Source organism: Falco cherrug, chromosome 6 (genome assembly GCF_023634085.1).
Source record: "Falco cherrug isolate bFalChe1 chromosome 6, bFalChe1.pri, whole genome shotgun sequence".
NCBI lineage: Eukaryota > Metazoa > Chordata > Aves > Falconiformes > Falconidae > Falco > Falco cherrug.
Window position 1 is genome coordinate 11869419 of NC_073702.1, and position 12140 is coordinate 11881558.

The following is a 12140-nucleotide window of genomic DNA, read 5'->3' on the forward strand; positions in this document are numbered from 1 at the left end:
GTTATTCCTGCTGATCACCTTTATGTTTATTCATAGATGGTAAGGTAATTTATTCAAATGTTAACTTCTGGAGTTTCTCACCACAAGGAAGTTGGATATAAGGAAAAAAAAAAAAGCAAAATCAGTCCAGGCCTGGCTGTAGATACCCACCCACCCCACCCAAACCCAAAATTTTTTAAAATAAGCACAAAACAATCTCCTCTGAAAGGCTGTTCTTGCTGGAGGGGAAGACAGGCAGTGATGCAAGCTCTGCATTGGGGAGCAAAGGGAGCAAGAACTGGTCTAAGGCAGGAGGGTTGGCTGGGGCATTGGTTACTGCCAGCACAGGGGACAGTGGTGGAGGTGCCTCTGTGTGGTCAGAAGATCCATCCCTTGCAGTGGCCTGGAGCACTTTGCTCTTGTGAATAAGTCCAATAAAACATTTTAATTATCTCCGTGAATATCAGGTTGCTTTAAAAGTCACTTGCTGTACACAATGTAAACCTTGCCATTTTAGAGGACGCAGAGGTGTTTGCAAGATGACAGATGTTTAGGGAGAAGAAAAAAACCCACAGCAAGCCAATGGAAACACAAAAGAAGCAAAATCTAATATCCCTCCCATCAAAATAAAGTGAGTTGCTTTGCCTAGGTAAAGGTAGCTCTGTGTCCTCCAGAAAGGAAGACTGATGCTTGGCTCACAACAAAATAAATAGAATGTTGCAGCCTATTTGAGTGAATAATCAACTATTCAAAATTTAAAATGGTCAAGCAGTTAAATAATGCTAAAATGGAGCCATTCTAAATGTATTTGGATTTCCAGGTACTGTGTTTATTTGGAGAATAGGTTCTTGTGGTCTGAAGCTAAGTTAATGACACTACCTGCCTTTTTTCTTCATTTTAACTTTCCAGTTTAATTGGCAATTTGTATAACACAGCTAAATCCTTACAAAGGCCCAACAGTGCCAACCTGTATGTCCTGACTGACCGCTGGCTTTATAGTGACTGGCTGCTGTTTTAAAAAGATGCTGAGGAATGTGTAGGCTGTGGACAAGAGACATCAGAGTAACAAGAATCGGCTTACGTCTGTAATTGGTCTTATGTATTCATGTAAAGGTTGGTGATGTTGCAGGAGGAAATGCTCAAAGGTCTGGCCTCAAGCTCTCAGTGTCAAAGTTAATGGTGTTGAGCTCCAAGAACACCTTAACAGCCAACCCTAATTGCAAATATATACTTCTTCTGCCAGGTCTCAATAGCAATTACAAGGGAGGGGGTTGAACTCAGTCTCTCTGAGGGCCCTTTTCCAAGAGTTTTCTGGGCCGAAACCTCCCCAGCTCCACTGGCAGAGGGCTCTTTCACAGCCCCTGGGAACAAGGAACTGCAAAAGAAGCAAACAGAAAAGGCTTATGACAACCCTAACCGTATTTATGGGCAATGAAACGTGCAAAACACGGCTGGCATGTCAGGACGGTGATCAGCAGCTCAGTTCAAAGTATTAGTTATTGAGCCTGGTGAGGTCCAGGAGGCTTAGTCATGGGGCAGCTTAGTCAGTTCTGCATCGCTTCAGCCTGTCCCAGACCCATAGGGATTAGGATCACTATGCAGAGAAATTCAGAGCAAAGCTCGAGCCATCAGCCAGCCTGTGGAGCAGTCTCCTCTCACTGAAAGCTTCAGCCATATTTATTCCCTCACCTGTATGCCCCATCCAGCACCTATATGGGTGAGGGTCACTCGGGTGAGTGACACAGCTCCAGGACCATTTTGCCACGTAGCCACTGAGCGTAAACAACTAAAATAGTCTTTGTTCCTCTTGGAAAGGATACTGTAACTTTCCAAACACTCTACACCTGCTTCCCCAAAAAAGTGTATCCCTGGCCACAGGTGTGTCAGCTGTTTCAAAATGTCTGTTGTGGCATAAGCCCACATCTTCCCACAGCCATACATATTTTAATTGAGTAGCTTATTAAGCTTAAAACAGGATCCAGAGTAATTTAGAGAGCATGTGATCTTGTTTCTATACACAAGATGTAGCTGCGCTGCTGATTGATTGACGTTTTGCTACAAGCCTTCGTTTTTCGGAGGGTACGAATGTGCTTCTGTGAATGCAGCAGACAGGGATTAGCTCTGAATTCCACCATGAAGGCGCTTTTTGTCTTTCAGCCCTTTCACGCAGTAAGGAATGGGAGCTGTCACTGTTGTGTCAGTTACATTTCTTTCTCTGCTCTTACGTATGTAAATGCCTAATCCCATATGTAAAAGCAGTGGCATACACTAGGCAAAAACCTTCTTTAGAGATGCTCTATGGAAGGCTTGGATTACAGCCTGGTAAGAAGCTTTAATAACAGCACTAGCATTCCCAAATTCCTTTTTCAGAGTTTGCACAACCAGTAAACAGAGCTTTAAACTCACACTGAAAATTGATACAATTTGTTTGTTGATATAGTTACCGTCATCTGCAGTTGTATAATTTATTATTGCCTACTGCTGCTGGGGATAATAAAAGAGTGAGTGGGTTTTGCGATGTGAGTAAAACATGAGCACAAAATCTCCACTGGAAATACTGAGTCACTTAATAAACATGTAGACCACAAATTCATCGTACATTATTCATTATGCAGGTTACAGATGAGCCTGAAATAGAGGAGTCCGCTTAGGTTTGTGTGCCCATCTGCCAGTGCACACAAGCTTGAGTGGGGAGGAAGGGTGTCCAGCTCTGGTGTCACTTCAGCCCCTCTCCAAAGGCAGAGGCCAGAAAGTTTGGATGCAACAGACTGTATTGCAGCCACCTCCAGGCCCAGCAGCCTGCAGCTTTATAGGTTTTGGCTGATCTCCAATGTAAATGTTGTTAAAGACATCGTTGAAGGAATGGTGATCGGGGTGGGGGTTGTCTGTATTCTTATAAACAACGGATAAGAGAGCCGAGATATCACAGCTTCTTTTTGACTCTGGTGTCTACCTCCAGAGCAGCAGTGGCAGCTGGCTGGACCCACGTAGCCTGGCCTCCTGGCAGCAAAGCCGGCAGGGGCAGAGTCCAGATATGTCCACAGAGTGGTTTGTCTCAGTCATGTAGATGTGCTAGCCTGACACAGGCTGATCAAACACCCGGTGGGACCCTCATCTGACCCTCAGCTCCAACCGACTGATTCTGCCCTGAAGGTAGAGCCTGGGCAGTACTCAGCAGGATGGAAAAGCAAGACACATCTTATTGCAGGAAGCCTCTACAGCCCTGCAGTCAGGCCTGAAGTTAGGACCAGTGACTTCAGCATTTGTTTTAGACCCCTGGGAGGAAAAAAAGCACCTGCAGAGAGAAATACAGGGGATATGAGGGTTCTAGTAGTATACAGCAGCAGGGACCAGTCAGCCTCAGAAGTGGCTCCAGAAGCAGATCCTGCCTTAGAGCTTTAGCCAGAGCAAGAAGGGCAGTGCTTTACCTCAGCCGCCTTCTCACCTGGTGCACTTGCCTAATGAAAACAAGCAGCACAACCTGCCTTTTCAAGGCTGGAAACTTGCTCACCTGCTTTGGGCGGGGAGGGGGGAAATCAAACCTTTGAGGATTACATATAGCTATGCCAACTGGTGACACCTGTCATAACATGAATAAACATTTAAGAGTTTTCATTTGCCACTTGCAAGGAAATTGGTGTTAAGTATAAGCCCAAATGCTAATCCTGCACGTGTTTTGGGGTGGGGGAGGGAATAGGAGGAATTGTGGGAGATCTATTCTGGCTGAGTAAACCCCACTGCTTTGTTCATTGTTTTCAGCCATGGACCACTCTAAGAATTGGCTGCCCTGGGATAAGTAGCCACTTGCAGATTTAGCTATCGTGGCAGAACTGATAGACATCAGTATAACTCCCCGAGACTGAAGCATTTATTTGTTTTCTTACATTTTTGCTGCTGTATTAAAAAAGGCCTGTTATTGCTGTTATTGATGATTTCCAGGAAAAGCTCTGCAATCACATTTTTCTTCATTGCATAAGCCCTTAGATGTACCTCAATCATTAAGCGTGCTTTGTCAGTCTATCTTTTTATTTTTTTTGTAAATGGCTGTGCAGCGCTGCAGTTCAAATCTCTAGAAAGGCTGCAATTTCCTTGGATAGTCGTAACTATTGTAATACATTGGGCAAAATGCTTAATGGCAACCTTAGCACTAATTTTTGCAGGCGGTCGTGGTTTGACATTTAGACAAATGCTCATCCAGCTTACAAACACAAGGGCAATTCAAGCTCAGGTGCTGAGGCATGGCCATGCACTCCGTCTGCAATCTCTTTGTGCAGTTGTCAGGGTGCCTAAAAAACGCCAGTCAAAAAGATAGGACCACCATCTACCTAAAAATCACATTACAGGCATTCATATTTTGAGCGCATTTTACACTCCTCCCCACTTCTTGAAAAGCCACTCTACTCATTTGCAGTTGACAACACATCTATCCAAATTCAATCCTACAGCAGTTTCCTAGGTAACTAGCGCTTTGGCACAGAAACCCTCTACACGGCAGAATGAGCCAGAACACCCGTTAGCATTTCCACTTCTTTTCAACCCTTTTGAAACATGCAGATACAAAAAAAACCACCACAGAAGCATGAAAAAACCCCACCAGACCAAACCAACCAACAACAAGAAAGCCAATGGTAAGGTATGTTCAGCCACCCTGTTTAACTTGTATCAAGAAATTTTGCATCCACCAAAAATTAAGTCAGATCTGGAGATGAGACCAATCTAAGGTCTGAAACTGTTTCTCAAGGGTTAGATCTCTTTGGGTTATCTTCACAGGTGCCAAAGACTGGGGTTCCAACTTTCTAGGCTCTGAGTCATCCCTGTAGTGTGGACAGGTATTTCTGAATCATGCTGGGAGCTAATAATTTGAATCTCAGCTCTCCCAGCCCCTCTTACCATAGTCAAGTTCCAGTGGGGCCTTACGAGGGCTGCAGGGCAAGGACCACCATCTCCAGCCTATTAGTGGACTTCTGCGGAGACGTTTTCTCAGATTGCCTTGTAAGATCGTCCAGTTCAGTACTCCCCTTTTCTTGTTCCATTTCTTGGCTGCAGAGCTAGGATCACTATTGCAGGATTGCACCAGCCTTCTCTAATGCTCTGCATGTGGCTGCGGCTCACTTACCAAAGGTTCCTCTATCCATCTCAAGAGAGAGTGATTTTGCAGTCCCACTGTGGGACTTGTGTCTAGAGGATTCTTGTGGAGGGACCCCCAGGTTTGCTCTGGCTGCCTCACTGTAGGCCAGCAAGCGCAGCTGGTTCCGTGGCCCAGTTGTGATAGCGGCAGTGGTGGTGAGGCAGAATGCACTTCTTTGTTTTGTGTGCAAAATAAAGCCAATTCCTGTCCTCATCTAATATCCATACACATTGCATTTAGGTGCCATTAAAAAGCTGCAGCCTGAAGCTAGGATCATATTAGAAGAGACCAGGCTGCAAAGCTATGCTGACAGCTCTTCCTATCATTAGCATGCACACACACACACAGACCAGATCCCTACAAAAAGGTAATTAAGGTAAGGGGGAAACCTGGGAGCGGTTAGCATAAAATGCCCTAAAGGGGAGGAGTGTGCTCAGGAATGTGCATTTGAAGGGCTGGGTGCAGTGTCAACTTCTGTGAAGGAGTCCTGCTGAATCTTGCTCACATACCCGGGTGAAGCCAACTCAGCAGGCCTTCGCCAGCCCTGTTCACGAGGAAGTAAGAGGGCTTCACAACTGGAGGCTGTAGCTTGCAGGTAAGGCCCTCCCTTCTCTGCCTGCAATGTGCTAGTTTGCTGAAGGGCAGCGTGTGCACATCAGACTGGAGCATAGTTCAAAAGAAGTAAGTGTTGCCTGCAGCTGTCCTCACCTCAGAGCATGTTATAGCAGGTTAAAAGCTGCTGTAAGTTATGCCAGCCACCAGCTTGAGAAGCTTTTCTGGCAACCAAGCATTGCCAGGACATAAGGATATGCTAGTCGTGTCCCCTGGAACAGCATCTCCTCCAGGAGCTTGGGGGAAAACGCCAGGGACACCTTCTGCTGACCTCCTGTGTCTTGCACAGGAGAAGAAGCTGGAAATGCAGGGTTAAACGTAGTAAGTTTTATGCTATGACCTAGTGCAAAACTGCCACAGAGTGCAGCTGCCCTGCCATGCTGGCTAATTTGAGAACTGGTAGTTTTACGGTTGCAGGTTCTTATGCTAGTGATCTTCCAAAGCGCTTTATACCAAGTGAGCACTTCTCTCATTGCTGTCTAGCAGAACCCTGATGTGCAGCTGTCCATCAGAGCTGTACCAAGAGGAGCTACGTTCTTCTGGTTGTGCTCCCATTTTAGATGACCAACAGCTGGCTTAGAGTCCTAAACCCGGCCTGTGTGTTGTTAGCCCCCGTGAGCTGGGTGGAGGAGCTTAGCACTAGCCTCAGGGCTCAGGCCTTGCACATACATGCTTCCCGACAGCCTGTAGCTGGGCTGTCAGATTCTTCATGCCATGCCAGCCTAAGCCAGAATCCCAACATATTTCAGTTTTATTCTTTAAGGATGTTGGTGAGCTGAAGGCATGAAGACTTTAATCCACTCATTTGCCAATTTAAACCCCACAGTAGCTATATGGGTCTACACCAGGGGTCCTCAAACTACGGCCCGTGGGCTGGATACGGCCCCCCAGGGTCCTCAATCCGGCCCCCGGTATTTACAGACCCCCCCCGCCGGGGGTTGGGGGGGAAACCAAGCAGCCGCAGATGGCCTGCTGCCACTTCATCCGTGCCGGCCCCCTGCTTAAGAACTTTGAGGATCCCTGGTCTACACAAAGCAATCACGTGCAGTTCACTGCTTCAGTTCCTTTGTGGTGTTGCGTGGGTTTGTATGGCTCGGGTATCAAATTAGACCTTGCTCCCCCAAACCCATCCTGCTTTTTTGTCTGCTCTGACAGGGCAAGTCCTTCCCTTTTACGCCCCTGTGGACTGACCTGTCTCAAGATAGCAGCTAGATGAGCAGTACCTAAGTTTGAGTTACTAAACCATTTTGGTTGTCAGCAGCATCATCTTCTTCCTCCTTAAACAGGTTGTCATCGAAGTTTAATGATCCTCCAGCATGAGATTTCACTGGTCGCCAGAAATTCTCCTGATGTATCTGACTTGTAGCTTAATATGAAAGTAACAACAATGCAGTGGGGGCACAGCACAGCCTGACAGTAGCAGGGGCGCTCAGAGATCAACACGGGCCTCTGCGCTTACCCACACCGCAGCCTGGCGAGCCGTCAGAGCAGCCGCTGCAGGCCATGCAGGAATGGGGACAAATGTGCTTTTTTTTTTTTTTTTTTTTTTTTTTTTACCACTTCTTAGTGGAACGGGCTCTATGTGAGCGAGTTCATAATTGCTACTGAATCAGAGAAAAGTAGGCTGTTGCAGATAAGCATGATTTTCTGCTGTAGGAATTCTCTTCCAAAACTGTTGCGCTCTGTTCTGAGAGCTCTTCGGTGAAACCGGTGGACAGGCACCGCCGGTGATCACACACCCCGTTTCACTGCACCCACGGGTGTACGTCCAACGCTTGGAAAAAACAATACAGCCCCCCCAAAAGTGCCCAGTAAAGCAGACGCTTGTTTTTCCACGTTGGAGCAGAGACCCCTGGCTCCGAGGCAGCAGCCCCGCTCCCGGCTCGCCGACGGCCCTCGCCCCAGGTCGCAGGCCGGCCGCACACGGGGGCCGGCGGGACAGGCAGGCGACGGTGCGATGGGGCAGCCGTGCGGCCTGAGACTTAAACAGCCCGAGGGGCGCGACAGCCGGGGACAGCGGGGCACAGCGGGGACAGCGGGGACAGCCGGGCGCGAAACCCCTGAGGGGCGAGCGGTGGCGCTGCCCCGCGCCAGGGCTGCCCGCGGCCCGCGGTGCTGAGGCGCCCTCCTGCGGCCACAGGTGGGACGGCGGGCGGCCCCGTGAGGCACCGGCGCCCTCCCGCCCTTCCGCGGGGTGTGCCGCCCACCTGAATAACGTATGTGAAGGCTTTTTGCCCTGTTTGCGAGTAGCCTGAGAGCAGCGGGCTCTTTCCTCCACACACGTTTCCCCAAGTATATTGTCTAAATAAATAACGCTGTCGCGAGAGCTGGCCCAATCGCGATTGCCCGCAGGGGCAGGTTTCCTGCCGCTGCCCCTCTGCCCCCCCGCAGAGCCGTGGTGCTGGGCCGGGCGCTGCCCAGGGCCATCTCTTCTGTCACACAGCCCAGCGCCACGCTCCCTTGCTGCTTTTCTGACCAGGGCAGCTTTCCAGAAAATGCCAGCTTTTGGCCTTGTTTGTTAGGGCATGTACGTTAAGAAGATAAAAAAATGAGGCTCGTCTAGAGGCCAGGCAATGTCCTCTTGTCACGTTGGGGCACCGTGGCCCGTGTGCTGCCGCTGGCTGTCACCGCCACTGCGCGGATGGCCGCATCCTCAGAGAGAAGCTGAGGCTCTGTGCTTTGCGCAGCTGGAACGGCTGGCTGGCCTCCTGCCTCGCTGGGGGTTTGTTGGCACCAAAAGAGCCTCCCTGCGCTGTGTGCATCCGTCACCTGTTGTCACAGAAGCACTTCAGGCTCGGCCTCATTGAAATCAGTGGCAAAATTCCCACATTCTTCAGTGCGGATGAATCAAATCCGGAGTCCGTAAAAAATGCACAGTGTGTATGAGATATGCAAGTACAGGGGGGGCAAATAGTGGTCTTAAACCAGCCAGGTACAAACTCAAGAGCAGCCCCAGAGAGGTGAGGTATTCAATAACCCTCCTCTGCTTTCCTCCGTTCACTCTCACTCGCTGAAGAAATGTAAATGTTTTCAAATCCAACAGGTATTCTCTGAAGACAACAGATACAGCTCTGAGCTTGTATCAGGCAAGCAAGTGCTGAGAGAGCAAGGCTAAGATTAGTGCTTGGGGGTAGATACCCACCTAAAGAGCAAAGGGAGAAGAAAGTTAAGCCCTGAAGAGCAGCTCACTGCCATGGCAACAGATCTCCTGCTGCTCCTTTACATTTTGGGATTTGTTTTAGGGAATATTTGAATGGCATAACAGAAATCTAACCAAGAAGCCCACATACACAGCAGAGCTGAAGGATTATATAGATAGCACAGCAGTGACTTCTGGTGCAGCTGTAACTTAATTTTGTTTCAAGCTCCCCAGCGAAAGAAAACCCAGCAGGTCTGAAAAGGCCTCAGGGTTGGGTTTTTCTTGTATTTTAACATGAATGGTTTAGGAATGCAGGTCTTTTCCCCATCAAGCTTGGGAATCAAGTGAGCTGCTGGCGGCACGGAAGCAGAGCAACTGGGAGCTGACTCCAGGCGCCAGACTACACTCAACTTTGCTTCACAGTTTGCAGGAGCAATGACCAGGGAAAGGGCAAGAGGAGGAATCAAGAGGAGGGAATCAGCATTTGTTATATTTTCTAGGAGAGCAGATACTGTACTTCAGCTGTCTCACAAATCTTAGGGCCTTTTTCCTATCAGGTAAAAAAAAGCAAGAGAGGTCAATAAGCGACCCTTAAGCTGCCTGTGAGAAGCTTGTTGATACTCCCTATTCCCAGCAATTACAGTATTTATGTGCCTTTTGAGACTAGATACAGAGCAACTCCGAGTTATTTGTGCCATCAGCTTACTTTTCCTCTCCTGGTTAACTCCTAGAGAGTCATCTATCAGAAAGGAAAACAGTGCATCATATTTTTTGACAAGCCCTGCTGCCACCAGACAGTCTGTTCCCAATACTGAAGTAAAGTAGTTGGGCCAAATCCTTTGACCCTTCAGGAAGAAATGCACTGCCATTTGTGAGGCTCTAGGGAGCTAGCCATGCTGCTTTTTTTTGGAGCTTTCAGTCAAAAAGACGGGAGCTAAGTAGTTATGCCTCAGGTTTCTTTCCTGCGTCTCCCTCTTTTGTCCCCGCAGGGCAACAGAGGTTCGATTTCCTTCCCTTCCCTCCTCCCGCTCTGTGGTCCCCAAGCTCTTGCCCTGTCCTCCATGGGGACCCATTTCTGACACATCCGTTTACCCGTCACAGAGCACCTGACTTCTTTAGCATCATAGCCAGTGCTTTTTGAGGGCTGATGCAAGATCCTTCTTCTGAAACAGTTTTTTGAACTTAAAAAAATATATACCCTTTACCTCCCCTTAAAGTTAAGCTCACACTCAATGCACATGAGAGACCATCTCCCAAGAGTGGGCACACTGTACATACAAAATGCTCTATTAGAAAAAGCTGACTCGTGCTCGGCAGCCCTGTAGCATCGGCTGCTAACAGACATCCAGTCCTCCTGACCTATAGAGTAAAGAGGGACATCTGGGGACTCGTTCCAAATCCAGACTCATGTTCTGTATCTGGTCCAGGGACAGCTGCACTCCCAGGCCTTCACAATCTTAAGAAAGTCTTCCAGATGGTTTTGAAGCACTTTTTTTTTTTTTTAATTGTAATTGTCATTGTTTTCTTTTGTGTTGTCATTCCTTCCTGAGCACTCAGTGGTTGCTCACTTAGTCTTAGACTTTGTCACTCTGGAAGAAATGCAGCCCCTTTTGAAACTGGAGGATGAAGTTCTTGGTCTCTCCCTTGGTTCCTTTTGCTTCAGCTTTAACAAGCAGCAGCTAAAGGATAATGCCGATTCTGGCTTCTAACAGACTTTGCTTAGTAACTAAATACTTAGAATATATTTCCCTCCTGGCCCTCTCTCACCCTCTGCATCACTGAAAATAAAAATTGATCATTTTTGATCTTATTTGCTCTTGTAATACTGCCATGTTTGCACTGTGTGTGAATGCTGTTTCTGCAGTATGCAAATACAGTTATCGAAACGGATATTTTTTTTTCAGTATATACTGTAACATTTAATCAAAGTTCTGTTTTACAGTATTTGCTGGATTTGCAAGTCTTAATTTTTTGGGTTAAACTGCATGAAAAGATTTCTTAAAATATCTAGGACTGTCAACAAACCCTTGTGTTAGCTTGTTCTAAATGGGATTTTTCTATCTTTTATAATTAGTGCTCTAGTGTGGACACGGGCAGCTTTCTTCTGTGGAGACGGGCTGTCATGAAACAGCCTAAGCAAGTCAGACCAGACAACAGGGTCTAAAGACAAAGTGGTGATACTGGAAATGTAGAGGTGATAGCGCTGCTCCCTGAAGAGTTGAAGACTGGAACATGAGACATCTTCTCTATGAAAGAATCTTTGTATAGGCCTTGGCATAAACTGAAGGAAACAACATTGTCCTGCTTGGCTTGCATGGCTCAGGAATTTTTATTTGGCTGTAGCTGAAATATAGTGACAAGGTTTAATATGGAAGATATTTCTTCCTGATACTTGGCAGCACAAAAAAGACTTCAGGAGCCAGACAAGAAGATGAGAACTTACTATGTTATTTAAATCTCTTGAGGACTCCACAACTGCTTTTACACTCTGCTTTTTCAGTATCTATGCAATGACTCTGAAATGGGGAATTACACCCACCCTAGGTGCAGAGGCTGATACCTAGGTTCTCAAAGTCACCTAGAAGCGTACATCCTACTGATATATATGAGAAGGAAATGTGAAAAAAGACTCTAAATCTTCACCTAAATGAATTATTGCAGACAGACTGAAAATCCGCACAGGTGGTGATATCACACAACCTTTCACCACAGAGCCAGTGCTTTCCAAGTGAGCCACTACTGATTTCTAACTGCATTTTAGCAGGGTCCTGAAACTGCAGACATGTTAAAAGTGATCAGAACGAACAATCATGAGTTGTTAAAGAGCATTGTAATAATAAGCTGCTGCTCGCCTTCTGAAGGCAATTTTTTCAGAGGCCACCTGTAAGATTCTGTGAAACCTTTAGGTGACTCGCTTCCAGCAGCCAGCAGCTGAAACCTCCAAAAGACTCAGCTCTTGAGGATGCCTTTTTTGTACTAGCAGAGACATAAATACAGCTGTATAATATTTGCTTTACCTGAACTGCTGTATTGATTTACTGTAGTCTACAGATTCTGTCAACTTTTTACCCTTTCCCTCAGTTACAACTAGTGTTAAGCATTAGACACTTTGACTCAAGGCAGAGCATCTAAGGTTTTATGTCCTGGTGCACAACTACGGCTTCAAATGATACCAATGACTAGAACATACCTAAACAAGGCGCATTTCATTAGGCATCAGGCTGCGTGTTCAGGAGCTGAATCATCATCATCAGTTAGATGCTAGAAGGAGTGAAGGCAGCT